Raw genomic sequence first — 22591 nt, 5'->3', positions numbered from 1 at the left:
GGTGGAAGAACAATTGTGAGAGAGGGTGTGGGTTCGTGTAAATCTGTGTTGAGATCTCAGCTGAATCCCTACATAATACCACTGGTACATGGGCTGAAGTCTTTTGTTTGGGCTTCGATTGCTGCGTAAAGTGTGTGCTTCCCCCTGTTGCTTCTTTCCATTTCTCCAAGCGGCAACTCCCCCCCCCCCCCCCGATACTTGGCTTCAGACAAAAGGAGATGCTGCAGCTTTAATGAAAATTTAAAAGTCAATGAGACACAGATGGGGGTTGGGGTGGTCGGGGAGAGAAAGGGAGAGATGGAGAGGGGGAGAAATGACCCGGGATGAGAGTAGTCCAATGAATAAATTCAAACCATTTAGAGAATGTTTGGAAAGATCAGAAGGGCACCTTTGCTCGCAGCATTTTAACGAGCCTTGGAGAATTAGTGAGAGGGCTGAAAAATGAGTGGCACTGGCAAAGAGTAATTTGGTTGCGATCACTTGAGGGTGATGAATGAGGATGTGGCATAGCCTCTGCAGAGAGGGATTGTCTCTTCTCAAACAATTGTGTTTCGCCGACATGGGAGGGAGACATATTGCAGCGGGGGCAATGGCTGGCGTTGGATGCAATGGTGATGTGGGACGCATCGGAATTGCCTTGCTGGAATGACACTGAGGATCCGATCTGCATTCTCTTGTTTACGGTGGCCAGGCAGAGGCTCCTGGAAGCTCAAGTTCAGGCTTGAAAGCAGGGGTGCACAAAATGGTCTATCTAGATTTTTCTCCATTTCGCTCTGATGCAAAACCCTTCCCCATATTTTTGCACACAATTTTTCTTAATGAACACATCTTTGCAAACAATTTCCCCCTCCTTAAAAAGTGTGTGGCTTTCATTACAGTGCACTTTTCAGCGTGTGCTTTCCCCAGATAGATGCATTTTTGCATTGGCTGGAGAATCCATTGGCAAGCTCAGGGATGTGCAAATTTTGAAGGCTTGTTGCACCTCAGTTTGAGTCCTGCTTCAGGAAGTACATGCTAGGTAAGTTAAAACTAAGGCCCGAGGGCCAGATCTGGCCCAATCGCTTTCTCAATCTGGCCCGCAGATGGTCTGGGAATCAGCGAATTTTTACATGAGTAGAATGCATCCTTTTATTTAAAATGCGTCTGGGTTATTTGTGGGGCATAGGAATTCGTTATTTTATTTATTTCCAAAATATAGTTGCCCCCCCACAAGTTCTGAGGGACAGTGGACCGGCCCCCTGCTGAAATGTTTGCTGACCTCTGAGTTGAAATGAAGGGGCTGGTTCACAGCCTGGGGTACTTCTGGATTCAGCCTTGTCCCTGGAAGCCCAGAAGGGTGAGACCTTGCCAACACAGAATCATAGAATTGTAGAGTTGGAAGGGACCATGAGGGTCATCTAGTTCAACCCCCATATAACAGCTCAGAGCTCTGAACAGGTTGCCAATCTGCTACAGGGCTGAGTTCAAGGTGTTACTATTAGTATATAAAGCCCTTGACTGCTTCAGTCTGTGGAATTGGCACTGTTACACGTGCAATAAATAAACTTCTTCTGCATTTGCATTTTCAATGGCATTTTCACTAACATTTGTGTGCACACATTACCCTAGTCCATGAATTTCTGAACACACCCATTGGCTGACAGACCGCACTGTGAAATCTGGGGAAATGCAGATTCTGGAGGATGCCTGTGTTTCGGTTCACAAACTGTTTCAGAATGCAAACCGGATTAGCTTGCCTTGAAATGTGAACCGAATTACCCCCCTTTGTCACCCATTGCTCTGTGGCAAGAGATCTAGATTCAATTCCCGGCAGCATCTTCAGTCAAAAACCTTGGAGACTTGCTGCCGTTCAGAGTAAACAGTGCTAGGCCAAGTGGACCAAAGGCAGTTCTGTGTGTTCAAAACCAAGAAGCCTGTGGAGGAGAAAAAATCCAAGTCAATTGATCTCCAAAGACTGAAATATTCCTTAATAGTCCCTGCTGCTGTAGGAGGCTGATGAATTCATCTTGAGCCAGGAAGATTGAACTCAGTTTAAGAGCAAGGGGGGAGGACATGAGATATGTATTAAAGTAGATGAAGGCTGAATTAAGATTAATGATAGCCTTTTGGAGTGGACTAGGATCTTCAGCCCTGATATGAAAGCAGGAAGTCCAGAGATGGAATACAAATTACTTGTATTACCTACTGGTAGCCTTCAGCTGTTATTAAGTCTCACCTAAAGCAGCCCATTCATATGCAGGCTGGAGAAGCATGAATGTCCCCATATTTCCTTCACACCTACAGTGGAAGCCATTAGACTGAGAGCACACAAGTGTTCACAACACCCCTTTCCAAAATACCACTTCAGGTGAAGGTATAAATGAGGTCTAAGCAATAACAACAATAATAATGCACATTTCTCTTCAGGCTTTCTTCCATCATGGTACTCAGAGCAGAACACTCACAATTCCCAGGTGATTTCCCATCCAGGCACTGATTAGCTCCAACCCTATTCATCTCATGAAACAAATATGGATTTTGGAATTTTGCTTGGCCTCATATGGATTATGGAGGGATGTTCCTCCACAAAAGGCCCTGTACCTGGTGCTCTGCTGTTTGGCAGGCTTAATCCAGAATGTTATCCACTTTGGCCAAAGGGAGGGGGGGGGAGTTATATCTGTTTTCAGGTCCTCCATGATAGTGAATGGGGAACATGGAACTTAATTTTGTACAGAGCAGCTTGGAACTTAAACACAGATCAAAGTGTAGAGAGAACACAGACTTAGAAACAGATTGGATTAAAAAATAAAATCATAAAGAGTATAAAATCATAGAATTTGTAGAGTCGGGAGGGTTATCTAGTCCAACCCCCCTGCAATGCAGGAATTTTTAGAGATAATAATAACAATAACAACAATAATAATAGTAATTTATTATTTATACCCTGCCCATCTGGATGGGTTTCCCCAGCCACTCTTGACGGCTTCCAACAAAATATTAAAATACATCCCCCCCCCCCACTTCTACTGCCGAGGCATTTGGAATCGGCAGCAGGGCAGGCCATGGACCTTCCTTAGGACTTGGGCCATTAAGAGCCACCCAGTCTTGTTGACCCTTGTGCTGAGCCTGAGATATGGCTTCCCCACTCACTGAAGTACCAAGATGGCAGCCGGGTACTCTTGGTAAAAGTCCCCCTCGTGTGCCAGAGCTCACCTCCTCACCATAATATTCCATTCCCCCATTACTTATACCTTTCTTTTGCCCTTCCCAGTAGACATTCTGCCTTAGTCCCACCACCGCAGCCTCTCCCTCCCAAACTCTGAACTTGGCCACATCCTGCTATTAGCTCAACGTACTGAAAGCTAACTAGACCTAACAAAGCGGCCTTCAAACAAGGCTGCAACGGTAAGGGTTTAACGACACCGTACAGACACCCATCCCAGCAATATAAGCATTAAAATTTGTCAAGCGTAGAAAGGAAATGGCAAAACATTGCCCTGGAGCAATTCGCTGTATCAATGCAACAAAGAAAACTGCTTAAAGTGGCTGCTTTGGATATTCGCTCCGCAATCTGAAGTTGCAGGACTCTGGTTCCATCTCCTCGAAGGGCAGGGGTTCACAGTTTTTCATGGGGAAGGAAGGATTAAAGGGATTCACCTTCCATGACGGGTTACTGTGGCTCAGCTGAAGATTAGTGCAGAATTTCTAATAAGAAAGCTGTGGGACAATAGCAGTACGTACGTCTGGAAAAATGTGAGAGATGCCGAGCGGGTGTCTTATGGAGGCCTTTGAGTTCCCAGAAGCGTGTGGGCCTGATTCCACATGAAATATCCTTTGCATCAAAACAGTTGGTGAGAAAATTGGTAGCCCAGAGGATCAGGTCTCTATCTTGCCAACACAGATAATCATTATTATGCAACCCGAGCTCCAGGTGTGCAGTCATGTACTGTGGAGTTTACAGGTGTCTCTGGAACACGCAGCACTACGGGCATTGTCCAATGGAGGCTGAAATTGAGAAAGGCCCCAGTGTCTTATGAAGCTCAACAAGGGAAGATTACCTCCGGCATTAGGAGAGACATGAACTACGGTTTGCCAAAATAACATCTGCCCTACGTGCTTGATAGTAGGCTCGTTCTCCAAGCGTGGATTCTTGTGCAGCTGAAACAGCACTAGCCCTTTGCAAAAGGGAGGTGTTAGGAGGCTCAGGGGAAGCCCAAGTATTAAAAAAACCCAAAGCAAAATAAAACACCTTTGCTGGAGCAGGGGATCAAAATGGGGGAAAGCTGCAAAAAGTGCCATGAGTTTTGAGCTCACTTGACAGACAGGGAATGCCAGCTGATTGTTGAGAAGAAAAATGGGGGAAAGGGAATAGTGTAGAGGAATAATGGGAGCAATATTGCCCCTCCATTATTAGAACTTCACTAAAACAAGCTAAGGGTATGGGTGGTGCTGTGGTGTAAACCACTGAGCATTGGGCTTGCAGTCACTGTAGGGCATTGGGCTTGCACTCACTGCAGGGTCTGCAGTGCACCTGAGCACACAGTGGCTTGGGCACGCACAGGCTCTACGCTGCCCAAACAGTCCGCCCGCTGCCTACCCCCCCCAGCTGTTGGGCGGCTGAGTGGAGGGAGGCAGGCAGACTCCAGAGGCCCTGCAGTGTGCCCCGCCCCTATGGGTGGCTCGCCCTGTCCTCGCCCCACCCCTATGGGTGGCTCGCCCCACCCGTGCCCCAGGCAACCAAGCGGCTTCCTCTGCCGCTGCACAGAATTGGAGAGACAGAGGGGTGGGACTCACTGGAAGCCACTATCTAAGAGAGACTGCATTCTTTTGTCTCTCTGTGTGACTATTGAATAAATACATGGTAAGAACTCTTCTTGTTTATGGATTGTGGTTATCATCAAAGAGACATTTTAGACTATCGAGCAGGAGAGGTCTAGAGTACAAAGTGATATCATGTTGGTTTCGTGGTTCACTTAACTTTCTGCTGAGTCAGTATACAAAGCTGCTGAGCACTGTCTGAGTATTGTCTGTACCAGGGTAGGGAACCTCATTACAGCTGAAATCCTACCGAAATGATCCGTGAGCTGAAATCCTACTAGAACGATCGGTGAGCTGATAGCCTATTGGAATGGCTATTCAATCATAGGTGCATCTAATGCCAGCCATACTCAGAGTAGACTCACTTAAATTAGGAGGCAAGACTAATTTAAGTCCAGTAATTTTAGCAGTTGCATGCAACCCATAGTCAGCTAGTGTTTTCCTAGGAGATTTACATTTCTTGAGTAAAACTGATTTGCAGATCCACCAGGTAAATAAAGACAACATTCTTAGCTGTGAAGGTACTTAAGAGCAGAGTAAAACATACCTTTTTTTTTTTCTTGTTGGAGCTCAGTTTTCAAAAATCAATGAGATGAGAAAGGTCTGCTGTCCAATTTGGTTCTCTTGGTACTCAAACATTGCAAAGATTAATGACAGACATAAGAACGGAAAGGTGTGCCCTCCTTTGATCTGGACTGGCTAATGCTGCTTAATGCCTCCATCCATGCTGTGAAGTCAGGCAAGAGGCCTCCTTGAGATCCTCCTAGGTTCAAGGGAAGTCCTGCTCAACCACAACTTCCTGGCTCATAATAAGGGGGTCCCCTATGCATCTTTGACAGAACATCAATGTTTGCACTGAGAAGCCTTTGATCTCCAGTAAGCATGCCCATGTTCGGAGTAGGCAGCAGCGAAGGGGTGGGGGTGGGGGGGAGGAAGCAAGCCCAACCTTATAATAGAGAAGAATCTATTCCAGTTGCAAGTCTCCTCTAAGAACTCAGAGACGGCCCAGGTGAATTGCATGCACTTATCATGTCAGAGACATGCAGGCCTCCTGCTGACTTACTAGAGGTTTGCAGATTTGCTCCCATTTACAGGATTTCTTCATTTCTGAATGAATTGTGCAATAGATTAGGGATGTTCAGTTCTGTTCAGGAGGAGGGGAGGCAGTGGAAGAGTGTGTGTGTGTGTGTGTGTGTGTGTGTGTGTGTGTTAAGATTTGGGCAAATAGCCTTTTATAGCATTTTGCTCCTGATTTTGGAAGAAACCTAAACAGATGATGCTGTAAAGAAGATGACGTGTGTGTGTGTGTGTGTGTGTGTGTGTGTAATAAAAGCAACAAAAGTCCATTTTTTCCTCCCCCACCCCAATCTGGAGTTGCGTAATGAAAGACTACCTCGGTGGATTGTACCTAATCACAACCTTTCAACACTATCAGGCATGGCCCATTAGAGGCACCAGTCTTCCAAAACAAATTACTTACTGTAATCCCTCTCCTGATGTATGCAGTAAAAGACAATAGCACAGCTCATCGGCCAGCACTGCTCTTTGAGATTTATAGTGTGCAGCTAAGCAAACTTCCATTTATAGTTATATCCCCAAACTGACCCACAAGCCACAAAGAGTATTAAAACAGTTGCACTCTAAATGGCAGAGGCCCTTTACTGCTACAAAACTAATGTCGGCTCATTGTGGATTCATGGAACAGCAGAGGTTTACAGCCGATAAGGATCTCAAACACCTTTTCCCTCTGCCTGATACTGTGCTGTCATTTCAGCAGTGCAAACAGAGGACTCTTGATGGTTGCAACAGGATCAGTACCCCCAAGTGATGCCTTGCTAAATTTATGGAAGCAGCGAACGCTTCCTTTCTCCCATTGCCACTGCTATATATTTCAAAGGGACAAGCATCAGATCATATAAATATGTCCTTCTCACAAGTGCTGCAGGACATATTAACTTGTAGACATGCCACTATCCTGCTGTCAAAAGGCTCTTGCTATCAGAAAGTTATTCCTGATGTTTAGTCAGGATCTCCTTTCTTGTAACTTGAAGGCATTGGTTCAGGTCCAACCCTCCAGAGCAGAAGAAAAACAAGCTTGCTCCATCTTCCATGTGACAGCCCTTGAGATATTTGAAGATAGCTATCATATCTCCTCCCAGTCTCCTATTTTCCAGGCCCAACTGCCTCAACTATTCCTTTAAATCTTTGGTTTCCAGATCCTTGATCATCTTGGTTGCCGTCCTCTGCACACAGTCCAGCTTGTTGTTATTTTTCTTAACTTGTGGGGCCCCAAACTGGACACATGACTCCAGGTGTGGTCTGACCAAAGCAGAATAAAGGTAAAGGGACCCCTGACCATTAGGTCCAGTTGTGACTGACTCTGGGGTTGCGGTGCTCATCTCGCTTTATCGGCGGAGGGAGCCGGCGTACAGCTTCTGGGTCATGTGGCCAGCATGACTAAGCAGCTTCTGGCGAACCAGAGCAGCACATGGAAACGCCGTTTACCTTCCCGCCGGAGTAGTACCTATTTATCTACTTGCACTTTGACGTGCTTTTGAACTGCTAGGTTGGCAGGAGCAGGGACCGAGCAACAGGAGCTCACCCTGTCGTGGGGATTCGAACCGCCGACCTTCTGATCGGTAAGTCCTAGACTCTGGTTTAACCCACAGAGTGGTACTATTATTTCCCTTGATGAGGACACTAAACATTTGTTGATGCAGCTTAGAATAGCATTAGCTTTCTGTTGTTGTTACTGTGGCTGCAGCACATTGTTGACTTGTGTTAAGCTTGTGGTCTACTAAGACTTCTAGATCCTTTTAACATGTACTACTTGGGAAGCCAGGTGTCCCCCATCTTATATTTGTGTAGCTGGTGTAGAACCTTACATTTGCCCGTATTGTAATTTACTTTATTAGTTTTGGCCCAGTTCGCCAATCTGTTAAGGTCATCTTAACATATGTGATATAACTTTATTTCACCTGGGAAAAGACACAGGAGAAGTATTAACACATTCTTCCAATGGTGTGTCAGGGGTGGTCTGCAAGCTCCAAACCAAAATTTCAAGGTATTTTGGTTGCAGCATGTTACACAGATCATTAGAGACACAAAACACATTCCTTGAGTTCAACTTAAATAAGCTTCATAACCCACAATCAAGGCACGGCCACTTCTGAACCCACCTTGGCCTTTGATTTGGAAAATTAGCCACCCTTTTCTCTTCATTAGTATAATGTTATGGGGAAAGTGCAGTTGTAGCCTTGCCTGCATCCCCAGTCCGTTCCTCCTTTGTGGGTATATGTTTCCCTTTCCAATTTTTCATGAGAAACAACCTTGCTGTAGCAGTTGCACATAAAAATAATGTTTTCCTGTCTTGTGGTATTTCTTTACCTATTATAAAAGGTAAAGGGACCCCTGACCATTAGGTTCAGTTGTGACCGACTCTGGGGTTGCGGCGCTCATCTCGCTTTGTTGGCCGAGGGAGCCGGCGTACAGCTTCCAGGTCATGTGGCCAGCATGACTAAGCAGCTTCTGGCGAACCAGAGCAGCGCACGGAAACGCCATTTACCTTCCCGCTGGAGCGGTACCTATTTATCTACTTGCACTTTGATGTGCTTTTGAACTGCTAGGTGGGCAGGAGCAGGGACCGAGCAACGGGAGCTCACCCTGTCACAGGGATTCGAACCGCCGACCTTCTGAATCGGCAAGTCCTAGGCTCTGTGGTTTAACCCACAGTGCCACCTGCGTCCCTTACCTATTATACTCAGTAGATATACCTCTGGTTTTCCCCTCTAAAATAAATCTGAGCATCCTATCTGACATTAGTTTATATTTGATGTGGGGCTTTTTTCCTTGCCAGATAAATTCTGTCAAAATTTTCCTCCATTCCTTGAAGCAATCATATTTTGTTATTATTGGAATAATTTGAAATAGGAAGAGAAACTTTGGAAGCATATTCATTTTTAACAGAGATTCTTCCCCATAGTGATAATTTCAATCTTGACCAGATTTCAAGGTTTTTTTAAATTTCCTCATTAATTATACCCCCCTTTTTCTCCTTGCATTTCCAGTATAAATTGGAGTTTGATTTGTATATTTTGGAAAGTTTTACTGGGGTCATATGCCATCTGTAAAACATTTTCATTATATTTTCTTCTATAGTATAGCATGCAGTAAATTTTATATAATTCCATTCTTTAACAGCCTTTCCCACTGCTCCAATTGTATGACATACCCAATGTCCTGTGCCCATTTAATCTGTACTTCTTTTACTTGTTCATCCTTTAAACTCCATTCCAATAATAAATCATACTCTTGATAATAATTTTTGATTACTTCCTAATAAAACTTTTTGTAATAACAAATCTTCTTTTCCAAATCCTCGTTTTTTATCAAAGTTAGACGTTGCTTAATTGGTGATATTGGAGCCAGTCTGTGATATAATGCCTTATTTCTACAAATGTTTTCAACTTTGGTTGTCCCCAGTCCTCCCTTAATAATTGACTGTATGTTCCCAAATTTCCAGTCATATTTAGTTTTTTAGCTGAAAAGGCCTCTAGTGGTGATAGCCATTTTGTGGTGTGTACAGTTGTAACAATGATTGATAAGCAGTCTAAACCTTATACAGCACACCTCTGATTACGGTGGTACCTCGGGTTACAAACACCTCGGGTTACAAACACCTCAGGTTACAGACTCCGTTAACCCGGAAGTAGTACCTCGGGTTAAGAACTTTACCTCAGGATGAGAACAGAAATTGTGTGGTGGCATCAGGAGGCCCCATTAGCCAACAGTGGTACCTCAGGTTAAGAACAGTTTCCGGTTAAGAATGGACCTAGGGAACAAATTCGTAACCAGAGGTACCACTGTATATGATTTGTAAAACCTTTATGGACTTTAACTTTATTGTTGGCCAGATAGGCGGGCCACCCATATCTATTGTCAAAACTTTCTATATCCAAAATATCTAATTTATCTTAACATAATCCTATCTTTAATCCAAATTATACACTCTGCTACATAATAAATTTTTAGATTTGGAAGGGCGAAACCTCCTCTCTTTGTCTCTCTTTCTTCCCCATAGTGATAATTTCAATCTTGACCAGATTTCAAGGTCTTTTTAAATTTCTTTCTAAATCTTTCTATAATTGTCTTCATATTAATTGACATTTTTCATCGTAATTTCAATGCCCATATATTTTGCTTTAACTATCTCTAAACCTGTTTCCCCCCCTCTAATTCTGTTTTCTCTTGGTTCTGCATATTCTTAACCATTAATTTTGTTTTTACTTTATTGAGTTTGAACTCTGAAACTTCACTAAATTCTGTTATTTTTTCTAAAGCTTTGGGAATGCTCTTTAATGGGTCTTCTAATGTTAGTATCAAATCATCAGCAAAAGCTTTTAGCTTAAAATACCGACTTCCTAGTGTTATTCCTTTGATTTCTTCCTCTTTCCTGATTCCCGAATTTAGTATTTCCAGTGTTAATATACATAATAAAGGGGATAAGGGGCAGCCCTCTCTTGTTCCTTTTTCAATCAAAACATGTTTTGTCTTTTCATTATTGATTATTAAATTTGCTTTTTGCTTCTCATAGATGGCTTTTATTCCATGGGTGAAGCATTCTCCCATTTCTGATAGGTCTATCACCTTTCTTAAGAATTTCCAAGGAAGATTATTGAAGGCCTTCTCAGCATCAACCAACATGAAGGCAGCTTTTTTATTAGGTCTCCAGTCTAGATATTCTACCAGGTCTATAGTAGTAGTAGTAGTAATAATAAAATTTATTTGTACCCCGGAGCCGGGCTCAGGGTGGCTAACATCATAAAACTAACACAGTATACAAAGAACATAAAAACAGGCAATCAATTAATTAAAATACATCTTAAAATTAGTTCAGAACAAATGAAAATCTGGACAGATGGCAGTCTACAGGTAAAATTGAAAGTGGTTAATTTTCTCCAGTGCCAACTGTTACCACTGGTCTTATTGCCCTCATATTGTTTTTCATATGGTGATCCAGGAGAAACCCCGCCTGGTCTTTGTTAATTATTACTTTTAAGACCAATTTTAATCTATTCATTAAATACCTGTATAAATCTTGTAATAGTTATTTAGAAGTGAAATTGGCCGGTAGTTGCTGACCATTTCTCTGGATGACCCCTGTTTGTGGATTAAAACAATGTTTGCTTCTTCCCATTTATGTGGAATTTTCCCTTTTTGTATTCTATCATTCATGAGTTTTTGGAGTGTTGGTGCTAAGACTTCTTCCAATTTCTTGTAATGTATTATGGGGAGCCCGTCAACATGCAAGTTCTTTTATTAATTTGGCTTCTATGTCTTCGTTTTGCTTTTCTGGTATGCCTCTGATGCGCAGAATAAGTTCTCTGTGGTACATCTCAAGTATAGCTATTTGATCTAATGTTTCTTCTTGCACTTTTTAAAACTCCATCATTTCATCTGTTAAATCGCCCATCAGAATCTTTTTCTGGTCTGCAAATTCCATTAAATCTGTTTCTTTTTTTCTTTTTTTAAAACATTGTCCCATATTAACTTGAAGGTTCTCTGAACTGTCTCTCAGTGGAGGTTTGATCTCTGCTGTAGCAGTCATCTCAACAAGTGCATCCTGAATTATTTTACACACATAGTGGTACTTTGATTTGCTGGTTCTTGTGTGGAACTTCTCACTCTGCAATAAGTTCAGGCAAATCTGTTTATTTTCCAGTAGGCCATTGGTTTTCAACCAGTATGCTGTGGCACCTTGGGCTGACTTGATGGATGTTCAGGGAAGCCCCAGTGACTGTCCTTTCATTAACTCACAGCCCATACCTTTCAGCATTCTCTCTCTCTCTCCGGGGAACATTTGGGGAGCAGGCAGCTTTAACTTGTAGCCCATTATCTTCCTGAAATAAAACAGGAGCAACAAAAAAGTGGGGAAACACTTTTGTATGAGTTTTTATCTACTTAAAATCCCCTCCCCTGAAAAAATCCTCCCCAGCTTCATTAACTTAACAGTTCCTTGGTTTTAAACAGAGGGCTTGAAAAATGCAAGAGAACAGTAAAGTAGCTTGATGATGTGCATGTCTGGATGTGTGTGTGCTCTATCAGGCAGAATTTAAAAAACAAAACCCAGAATGGGGAAATTTATTTATCTACACAAGTATTGCAGATTGAATGATATATGCTCAGAAATGGAAAGAGGGAACAATACCAACAAAGGAGGAATGGCAGATGAGATTGGTGGACTATATAGCACAGCTGTCAACTTCTCCCTTTTTTTGCTAGGAATCCTATTCAGAATAAGGGAATTTCCCTTTTAAAAAAGGAAACGTTGACAGCTATGATACATAGAATCATAGAGTTGGAAGAGACCACAAGGGCCATCGAGTCCAACCCCCTGCCAAGCAGGAAACACCATCAGAGCACTCCTGACATATGGTTGTCAAGCCTCTGCTTAAAGACCTCCAAAGAAGGAGACTCCCCCACACTCCTTTAGCTAACTCAACTTATAAAATAAGACATTGGTTTTCAACTAGTGTGCCGTGGCACCCTGGGGTGACTTGAGTGATGTTCAAGGGGAACCCCCTGTCCTTTCATTAACTCGCAGCCCATACCTTTCAGCATTCTCTCTCTCTCCCTCCCTCCAGGGAACATTTGGGGAGCAGGCAGCTTTAACTTGTAGCCCATTATCTTCCTGAAATAAAACAGGAGCAACAAAAAAGTGGGGAAACACTTTTGTATGACTGTTTATCTACTTAAAATCCCCCCCCCAAAAAATCCCCACAAAAAATCCTCCCCAGCTTCAGTAACTTAACTGTTCCTTGGTTTTAAATAGCAGGTTTCGATTAAACACTTACAATTAATAGAATAAATATAGCATAATTAAGGATGGTGTATAAAGCATGGAAAGTTTAACAACATTATAAATCTAATACACTAAAAATGTAAGGCATAGTAAAAAATGCAGAAGACAACATTATGTAAAAACAAACGAGAAAAGGAAGTTGAGGGAAGTCATAGAGGGGAGGGGTTTTTTTGGGAAATTGTATTTTTTTCTTCTTCTTTATATGATGTGATAAATTGGTGTATTAAAATATAAAACCTAATAAAAATGGATGAAAAATAAAAAATAATTTTTTTTAAATGAAATAAAAAAGGAATTTAAGAAACTTTCCCTTGTCTTTATACTTTCCTGGGCAACCAGCCAGGAGCCACTAATAGCATCCTGACAACACCTCAATCTCAGCTATATTGTCAGAATCTGTGGAAGATAAAACTACACAAGTTGCCGTACTTTTCTGTGTATAAGACGACCTTTTTTTACCCAAAATTTAATTATAAAATGGGGGGGGGGGGGTCGTCTTATACATGGGTAGTGCCTTTTTTTGGGATGTGCAATGGTTGTTGCAGCAAGCAGGAGAGCGTGAGTGGTGATTGAATGGGTGATTGGTGACTGCGGCAATGTCCGCTGTTTACTGGCTAGCGCTGCTGTCAATTGGGAGTGACTTGTGGCTGCTTTTGCTGATCAGGCAGGCGATAGGCTGCTTTAGCGACATGTGCGATTGAAAGTGGCGCTTCAGAGAGTGAGTGATTTTTGCTAACTGCCTCCCAAAGACAACTCTGGGCAATCTCCCCCCATTTTCTTAATTTTTAGTCCCCAAAAATAGGGGGCATCTTATACATGGGGGCGTCTTATAGACAGAAAAATACGGTAGTTTGCAGCTTCTCTGAAAAATGGGACTATTTACACACATAAAGACATACCTACCTGTTGATTTGTAGTCCTTAATGTACCCTTAATGTTGTGGAAGTGGAACACTTCTGTTGCGTCTTCATAAGCATCTGGAATCTGGTTCTGGAACTGCACCAGCTTTCTCATCACCCTCAAGTGGCAGCCTCTCATCATCATTCTCCATCCCATCTTGTCGGATGGCACTGCTACTTGGAGACTGGTTATCTCTTTCTTCTTGTTCATCATCTCTTGTAGGTGGCAGAACAGTAGAAGGCAGATCTGAACCGCTACGTATTACTTCAGGAAAGTACACGAAGTCTTATGTTTCTCCCTCTGACTGCTGAGAAGTTTCCTCTCTTGTCAGATTTACTGTGTTCATCAAACCTTGACTTTTCCTGTTTTCAAGTCCATAACTCTGCAACCCAGAAGAAAGTTCTACCATAATTTCTTTTTCTACTCTGGAGTCAAGCTTGGGCCTACTTGGGTACACAGACATAAGTGATGCTGTCTAATACAGGTATGTGTGACAAGTTATGTTCTCTTCTGTTCCAAAGTTCAATGTAGCTGGCTACTGCATCTTCCCACCTGTGCTTGGGAAAGCCTGTACGACTCAGCATGCACTGGGTCATCGTCATAAGAGACCTAAACTTTCTCTCTGCAACTGAGTTCTTCTTGTAGAGCGGGACAAACACTCCTCATGTGTGCAATTCCTCCCTCTTCCAAGAGGGTTCTCATATTTTATGAACAAAACTCATGACTGTTGTCATCCATAAGTGCTGTGGGTTTCCTGTGGAGCCATGGCAAGGTATTTTCTGAACATCTCAAAGGTTCAGTTTTTCTCCTTGAGAAAATGCACAATGCAGTATCTTGGAAAATCACCAAGGATATTAAAATGTACTTATTTTTCCTTAGTGAGGGAACATTAAGGGAACCACACACATCAGCATAGACTGTATCAAGCACTCAGGTGCTTCTCTTCTGAGTACACAGAGGAAAAAAAGGAGTTCAACACTTCTCAGCTTGATGCACCAAGGGTTACCTTCATCCCTCTTGCGAACTTCTTGCATTGCAACTCTTAAATGCCTTTAATGTCTCTGTGGTCAAACTTTCTGTGCCAAAGTTCTAAGTCTGCTTCATCATTCTGGCTGATAAAGCACTGCAGACTGGAGTTATGAAAGATTAGTCTCATATACACTATTAAGTAGACTTGCTTCTGTATACAGTTCCCCATCTCTGGTCACCTGGCACTTTCCGTTCTCAAACAATACATGGAAACCTTTTCTGTCCAAGGTTAGGAACATTGTCATCTGGCTGTTACAATCTTGGATTCAAGCCGCGAACTAAATAAATATTTCACAAACGTGGGATGAGATGCTTTCTTGCAAATCCAAATGCGCTTTCCAAATTTTGAAGCTTTGGAGTAGCTGGTCCACCTTGTTTGGTTTGAATCATCTGGGCACCTCTGATATTATCGACGATAACAGAGACTGCTGATTTATTTTGCTTTCCCCATATCTTTGAGGCATCATTATCACTGAGTTTTTCTTTCTTAACACATTCTAAAATGCCTAGTTTATCAAATCCAGCCTGTAGGCATCTCCTCCTATGCATAAAATTGTTCTGAGTTAGCTTAAGTGATTTGAAGCTTTCTTCCTCAGTTGGATTCTACACACACACACACACAGAGAGAGAGAGAGAGAGAAAGAGAGAGATTCTCCACACACACACACAGAGAGAGAGAGAGAGAGAGAGAGAGTGAGAGAGAGAGAGATTGGAAAATAAAAATCAGGAAAAGTGCCAAAAATCCAAAATTCACAAAAGCAAAAAATTAAAATGCCAAAATATAGCTTCTAAAAGAAAAAAAAGGGGGGGACTAAAAAAAACACTCTGTGCCAAATTACTATGTTGCAACAGAAAGGGAGGAGTTAATCCCTTTACAATTAAAATGGCATCACCACGTGGTTACCAAGAAATAATATTTATCTACGTTGGTTCGAGTCAAGTTACCAAAATCATTTTTTGATTTAGTGGACAATCTTGGATTAACTGATGTTTGGAGACTTAAAACCCCTACAACAAAACAGTTTACATTCTTTGCTGAACCAAATCAAAGTTTGGGAAGAACAGATTATATATGGCCCTCCAGGGAGTAAATTCCAAGAGTATCCAAAACTGAGATTCTCCCAAGGCCATTAGCAGATCATAATTTATTATATATGGAGTTAAAAGGAAAAGAACAATAATCCTTTAGATGGAGAATGAAAGTCTGTTTGATGATTAAAAAATAGTGGAAAAAGCAAAAGAGACAATAGAAGATTATTTCAAGTGGAACTGAAATAAACGAACTGGCATTGACATTGTATTGGATGCAAGTAAAGCAGTAATGAGAGGCTTTCTGATACAAAAGAATAGTTTTCAAAAAAGAGAAAGAGGAAAAAAGAAAGAGGAAATTCTGACCCACCTCATGGAGAATGAGAGATTGTTAACAATAAAGCCTAAAGATGAACCAATAAAGCAAAATATTAAGATGTTGGAAACTCAGTTTTCCATGATGGTGAACCAAGAAGTGGAGTGGAAGATAAAATTAATGAGACTAAAGAATTTTGAATCGGCAAATAAAACTGGCAAATTATTAGCATGGCAATTAAAGCCACATCAAAGTCAAAATACAATCAATAAAATAAGAGAAGCAGATATGGTAATTGAGGTTCCAAAAGAAATCAGAAAGATCTTTCAGAAATTTTAAAGACTTGTGTGGGGAAAAGGAGGATACAAAGAAAATAGAGAGATGTTTACAAAGATATAAATTATAGCAAATCCCACGAGAAAAAAGTGAACAGCTGAATCGAAAAATAACGGTGGAGGAAATATAAATGGCAATAAAATGTATGAAGTTGGGGAAAGCCCCAGGACCAGATGTTATTTCGGCAAAATATTGTAAGATTCTTAGTGGACAACTGACACTAGTATTGTGGGAAGTTATGAATAATATCCTGAATAAAGGAAAATTCCAAATACCTGGAAAGAAGCATATATTACTTTGATCCCCAAGAAGGATACTGATTCCTTGAATGTAAAGAATTATAGACCGATTTCATTACTGAAGAATAATTACAAGTTGTTTGCTGATATTTTGACCAATAGATTAAAAAGTATCTTAAATGAGCTAATCCATAAAGATCAAGCAGGTTTTATTCCTGGTTGACAATTGAAAGTATAGTGGACATAATTGAATATTTGGAGACCAGGAATGAGACCAGGAATTGACGCGGAAAAAGCTTTTGAAAGAAAATTTGAAAATGATGGGAGTAGGGGGGACTCTTTTGAGAGGAATAGGAGTTATATATTCAAAGCAAAAAGCGAAATAGATATCGAACAACACTTTGACTAAAAGCAGCCTTTTCTCCTCTCATGGAGGGAAGAGCCCCCTTCCTTAATAGGGGGAGCAACCTCCTCCTCTCATGGGAAGAGCTATTCCTTTTCTCCTGGTGCAAGCAACTCATGGGAATAACAGCCCACCCTTCTCTCATGGGGAGAGCTGCCTCCTTCTCTTCTGAGTTGAGCAGCCTCATCCTCTCATGGGAAGAGCAGCCTTTTCTCCTGAAATATACTCAGAGTCGAGTGTGGATTTCATGCTCTTTATTCAGCTCCTAGTAGCGAGAAAGTTTCCCCAAAACATTTGCTTTATATACATTATTTACACAATGGGCCCCATGTGACTGGCTAATTCTGGGATTCTCCTGTAGGCCAATCAGGTTGCAGATTCACTTCCACCTGAAGCTGGATTGGGTGGCTCCTGCAGACCAATCAGACTGCTGCATTCTGAATGCTATTGTTCTAGGACCAACCAGACTGCTGTATTTTGGATCCTATTCAACTCAGTACATAATTCAACTATTCAACATAATTCAATCCTATTCAACTCAGTACATAACACCTTTAAGTTCCAGTCCTGCCCGGGAGGTTGCATTCATAGTCCTCAAGGTACGCCGGCCGCCTACGTATGCGTTGAGGCCTGGGGTGTTCTCTGGTCAGGGGTTTGGGTTCTCGCTCGTTCTGAGGATGCTGGCTGTGATGGGGCCGTTGGGTCTGGCGCAACCAGCTCACTCAGTCGTCGCTCTGGTTTCGGCGTCATTTTGGCCTCACGGGTCGTCTCTGTATTTACTGATTCTGCCTCCCCTGCTGGCCCCTCCTGCTCTACGGGCCTCACTGCCCTACTGTTCCGTTGGGACTCCTCTGACCTGTCCTCCTCCTTGTTTTCCCCCGGGAATCATCGCCATAGCTGGTTGCAGTGGCAGCGCCAGCATTGCCCCCCATCCGTTAGCACCTTGTACGACACGGGGCCCGTGACCCTGGTGACTGTGGCGGGTACCCATGCAGGGCCTGCCCCAAAATTCTTTGCGTACACTGGGTGCTGGGCCATGAAGGTCCGGGGGTTCCTGCCTTCCCCCACCACTGCCTCATCCTGAGCTCTGTCGGGGTGAAGGTGGTCCAGTCTGATTGTGAGGTGCCGGCCCATTAGTAGTTCAGCGGGGTTCCGGCCAGTCGTTGAGCTGGGGGTGCTGTGCTGTGCTAGAAGGAATGTGGCAAGGCAGTACGCCCAATCCCCTTGCGTCATGTAGCGGAGGGTGTCCTTGGTGGTTCACACCATGCACTCTGCTTGGCCATTGGTGGCAGGGTAGAATGGTGCAGAGCAGACGTGGTGGATGGTGTTCTGCGCTGTGAAGGTCTGGAATTCTCCTGACATAAATGTGGTTCCGTTGTCTGAGATGAGTGTCACGGAGTCTGTGGGTTGCAAACAGCCTGCATAGTACCTGGATGGCTGCAGACGTAGAAGTGGACGGTACTAGTGTGACTTCCAGCAATTTGGTGTAGGAGTCCACCACTATGAAGAATGTTTTCCCCTGAAAGGGGCCAACAAAGTCCACGTGCAGGCATGACCATGGTGCTCGGGCGGGCTCCCAGGATTGGAATGGGGCCCTTGGGGGATCTGGGCGGGATTCTTGGCAGGCCTGGCAGTGTTTGACCCAGGCCTGTATCTCTCTGTCAATCCCCAGCCACCACACATAATGCCTGGCAAGGGCCTTCATTCTCACTACCCCGGATGTGTCTCATATAGGGCTGTGAGGACCCTTTTGCGGAGGGGCTGGGGAATGACTTCCCCATAACAGGTATCCTTTGTGGCCCGACAGTTCATGTTTACGGGTTGTGTAGCCTGCGAATTCTGGCCCAGGGCTGCTGTTGGGCCATCCTCACCACACCCAGTCCAGGACCAGAGAGATGACCCTATCTTTCTTGGAATGGTGTGCAACTTCTTGTGCCTGAATGGGGCGGTCGGGGAGCAGCTCCAGGATCATAACCTCTTGCGCGAGTGCAAGTAGTAACAGCCTGCTGAGGGTGTCCGCATGGCCCATCTCCTTCCCAGGGCAGTGAATCAGTGCATACTGGTAGCCGGCAAGGAAAATTGACCACCTGAGGATGCGAGGAGACAGCACTTGGGGGGGGTCTGCTTTTCAGCGGCAAACAAACCAAGCAACGGCTTGTGGTCAGTCATCACGGTAAAGGGCCACCCGTACAAGAAATCATGGAATTTTTTTACTCCCTTCACGATTGCCAGACCCTCCTTGTTGATTTGCGAGTAGTTCCGCTCGGCTGCGGCGAGTGTCTGGGAAAAGTATGCCACCGGCACCTCTCTTGCATCTGGGAGTTGGTGTCCCAGGACAGCGCCGATGCCGTAGGGCGAGGCGTCACATGCTAGCACCACCGGCAGCCTCTTGTCAAAGTGTGCCAAGACTGAGTTTGAGACGAGCAAGTCCTTGACTGCCTGGACTGCGGCCTCCTGGCAGTGCCCAAGGAGCCCACTTGTCCAGGAGTCTGTGTAGGGGCTCCGCTACCGCCGCCTTATGGGGAAGGAAGGCATGGTAAAAGTTCAATAGTCCCAAGAAGGCCTGAAGTTGAGTCTTGCCCTTGGGCTCTGGGGCATCACAAATGGCCCGTACCTTGACCCCAGTCATGTTGACCCCTTCTGCATCCACCATAAATCTCAGAAAGTCCACCTGAGGCACACCCAGTAGACACTTTTCCCGCTTCACCTTGAGACCCGCCATCTGGAAACGGTGCAGAACGGTGCAGAGGCAGTCCTCAAACTCCTCTGGCATAGGCCCGGCAATCAATACATCATGGAAGAAGGGGGTGCCAGGAGAGAGTCCATTAGACTCTGGAATATGCCTGGTGCCATGCTGACACCGAATTGCAGCCGCTTTACCTTGAACGCTCCTCTATGCATCACAATCGTCTGTACCTCTGCTGTGGCCTCATCCACTGGCAACTGTTGATAGGCTTGGGCAAAGTCCAGCTTGCCAAAAAAATTTGACCCAGCCAGGGTGGCAAGGACATGGCTGACCACAGGCACTGGGTATGTGTGGGCCGCGAGGGCCTTGTTTATGGTACATTTGTAGTCTGCGCAGATGCGGACCGAACCATTAGGCTTGACGGGTGTGACGATCGGGGTTTCCCAGGGGGCATTAGGCACAGGATCCAGCACTCCTTGCTCCACGAGCCGGTCCAATTCCTCATATATACGGGGTTTCAGGGCGAACAGGATCCGGCGGGCCTTGAGTCTGACAGGTCATCGAAAATCCCCAAAAATGCCTTGCATATGACATCCACATCCACTTGTAAGCTAGTGCGGTTCACCCCCGTGATGGCTAGCCCCAGTGGTCCAAACCATGCCAATCCCAGTAAGCTAACGTAGGGGCCCTTGATCACAAGCAAGTCCAGTTGCAGCGTCCACCCTTGATATTGCACCCTGAAGGTCCCCACCCCTATTGTGGGGACCTTACATTTCTGGAAGTCCCAGAGAGTGAATGGGGCCAGCCTGAGTTTGGGACCCCTACTAGGGCACAGTTTCCTTAAGGCCCTTGCCGAGATTATGGATAGAGTTGAACCCGTGCCAAGCTCCATGCGGCATGGGGCCCCCTCTATCTGTACCACTACATAATTTTTTTCTATGTTGGGGCGGGGCAACTGATATACCTGGCAGTCTGTGCTCTCCATCGAGTTGCCTTGGTGCGTTGAGCCCCAGGACCTGGGGCTCTTGGATCGGTCATCTGATGTCTGGCATCGGGTGGGCCAAGCCCGACACACCCGGGCAATGTATTCGGATTTTCCACACTGCCAACACTCTGCATTGCGGAAATGGCAGGTTCTCCTCTCGTGACTCTCCCCGCAGCTTGCGCACTTCCCTCCTTCTCATCGAGGCAGCTGTGGTCTGTGCGCTGCATGAGTGCACCTCCTTGTCGGATCCTGAGTTGTTGGTGAGGTCTTTGTGGTGGACCCTCAGTTGGGACGGCAGGTTCGCCCATGCCTCTTGTGTCAACCTCTTGGCAGCTTCAGTTGCCAAGTCCTTCTCCAGAGCGACCTGGAACGTTCGGTCCTTCTTGGTGTAGAGGCATCGTTGCAGCTTCTCATCTTTCAGACCAACAATGAGGCGGTCACGAAGCATGTTCTCCAATTCTGAGAAGTTGCAGAACCGGACGGCTTGGCGGAGGTAGGTCACATACCCAGTTATGGTTTCCCCAGGGGCATTTTGACAAGCCACCACTGAGGGCTGCAGCGAGAAGTGCCCCTTCAGCCGTTCCATTATTGTTTTGTAAGGAACAGTAGTGAAGTCTTCAAGTGCAAGGAGAGCCCGTGCGATTTCGAACGTCTCGTCTCCGCAGACGCTGAAGAATATCACCCTCTTCTTGGCGTCGTTGGTGACCCCTTTTGGCTTCTAGGAGGAAGGTGAAACTGGAGACGTACGTTTCCCAGTCTCGTGATGCTGGGTTGAATAGTGAAAAGCTGCTGATCATTGCCATTCTGGGTTCCTTGGGGCCCAGAGCTGAGGCCTAGATACACGGTGTGAGGCAGGGGTGCGGCAGGTGGCGGTGCTTTGTGTGGCGGTCAGCTTCCTCTCACAGGGAGAGCAGCCTTTTCTCCTCTTATGGACGGAAGAGCCCCATTCCTTAATAGGGGGAGCAACCTCCTCCTCTCATGGGAAGAGCTATTCCTTTTCTCCTGGTGCAAGCAACTCAGGGGAATAACAGCTCACCTTCACTCACGGGGAGAGCTGCCTCCTTCTCTTCCGAGACGAGCAGCCTCATCCTCTCATGGGAAGAGCAGCCTTTTCTCCTCTCATGGAGGGAAGAGCACCCTTCCTTAATAGGGGGAGCAACCTCCTCCTCTCATGGGAAGAGCTATTCCTTTTCTCCTGGTGCAAGCAACTCATGGGAATAACAGCCCACCTTCACTCACGGGGAGAGCTGCCTCCTTCTCAACCAAGTTGAGCAGCCTCATCCACTCACGGGAAGAGCAGCCTTTTCTCCTCTCATGGAGGGAAGAGCACCCTTCCTTAATAGGGGGAGCAACCTCCTCCTCTCATGGGAAGAGCTATTCCTTTTCTCCTGGTGCAAGCAACTCATGGGAATAACAGCCCATCTTCACTCATGGGGAGAGCTGCCTCCTTCTCTTCTGAGATGAGCATCCTCATCCACTCACGGGAAGAGCAGCCTTTACTCCTCCCATGAAGGGAAGAGCACCCTTCCTTAATAGGGGGAGCAACCTCCTCCTCTCATGGGAAGAGGCACCGTATTTTTCGCTCCATAAGAGGCACTTTTTTCCTCCTAAAAAATAAGGGGAAATGTAAGGGCATCTTATGGAGCAAATGGCGCTGCGCAGACAGGTAGAGCTGTGCAGCACTCTTAAGTGAAGTGGGAGGAGGAACGGAGCTCCTTTTGTTCCTCCTTCCGCTTCGCTGAAGGGGCGCTGCGCAGCTCTCCTTCTCTGCGCAGCGCCTGTCCTGCAAAGCTGGAGGAGGAACAGAAGGGACTCCTTCTGTTCCTCATCTGGCTTTGCGGCGACGCACCTGTACTGGAAGCCGGAGGAGAAACAGAAGGGTATCCTTCTGTTCCTTCTCCGGCTTCACTGACGGGGCACTGCGCAGTTCTCCCTCTCTGCGCAGCGCCTCCCCTATGAAGGAGAGCTGCTGTGCGGAGAGAGAGAACTGCACAGCATCCCTTCAGCGAT

General features: G+C 45.0%; 1 protein-coding gene and 1 long non-coding RNA gene across 17 annotated transcripts in view; both read right to left on the bottom strand.

The window, feature by feature from the left end:
* The window catches only part of LOC308469303 (uncharacterized protein), an 80049-nt gene that overhangs the window by 18923 nt on the left and 38535 nt on the right, over positions 1–22591 (bottom strand). The window contains exons 3-4 of one of the 16 annotated variants that reach the window (XR_013982093.1): positions 5345–5560; positions 3378–3984 (exon numbers count right to left, since the gene is read on the bottom strand). The exons of 13 other annotated variants lie outside the window; for them this stretch is intronic. The gene's annotated coding sequence lies outside the window, so the exon portion shown is untranslated. Of the gene's footprint in view, positions 1–3377; positions 3985–5344; positions 5561–22591 lie in introns of those variants that run through there. 2 more of the 16 variants (XR_013982088.1, XR_013982094.1) reach the window with 2 other exon arrangements.
* On the bottom strand, positions 10560–17408 carry LOC308470345. Its single transcript, XR_013982379.1, has 4 exons — positions 16615–17408; positions 13562–16563; positions 12408–12487; positions 10560–11692 (listed from the first exon to the last, which is right to left on the bottom strand). It is a non-coding gene; the product is annotated as an uncharacterized lncRNA (long non-coding RNA).

The sequence above is a fragment of the Podarcis pityusensis genome (genome assembly GCF_964106645.2).
Source record: "Podarcis pityusensis genome assembly, chromosome: 1".
Taxonomy (NCBI): domain Eukaryota; kingdom Metazoa; phylum Chordata; class Lepidosauria; order Squamata; family Lacertidae; genus Podarcis; species Podarcis pityusensis.
Note: the sequence above shows the minus strand (reverse complement) of the source record. Positions and strands in the feature narration are given on the sequence as shown.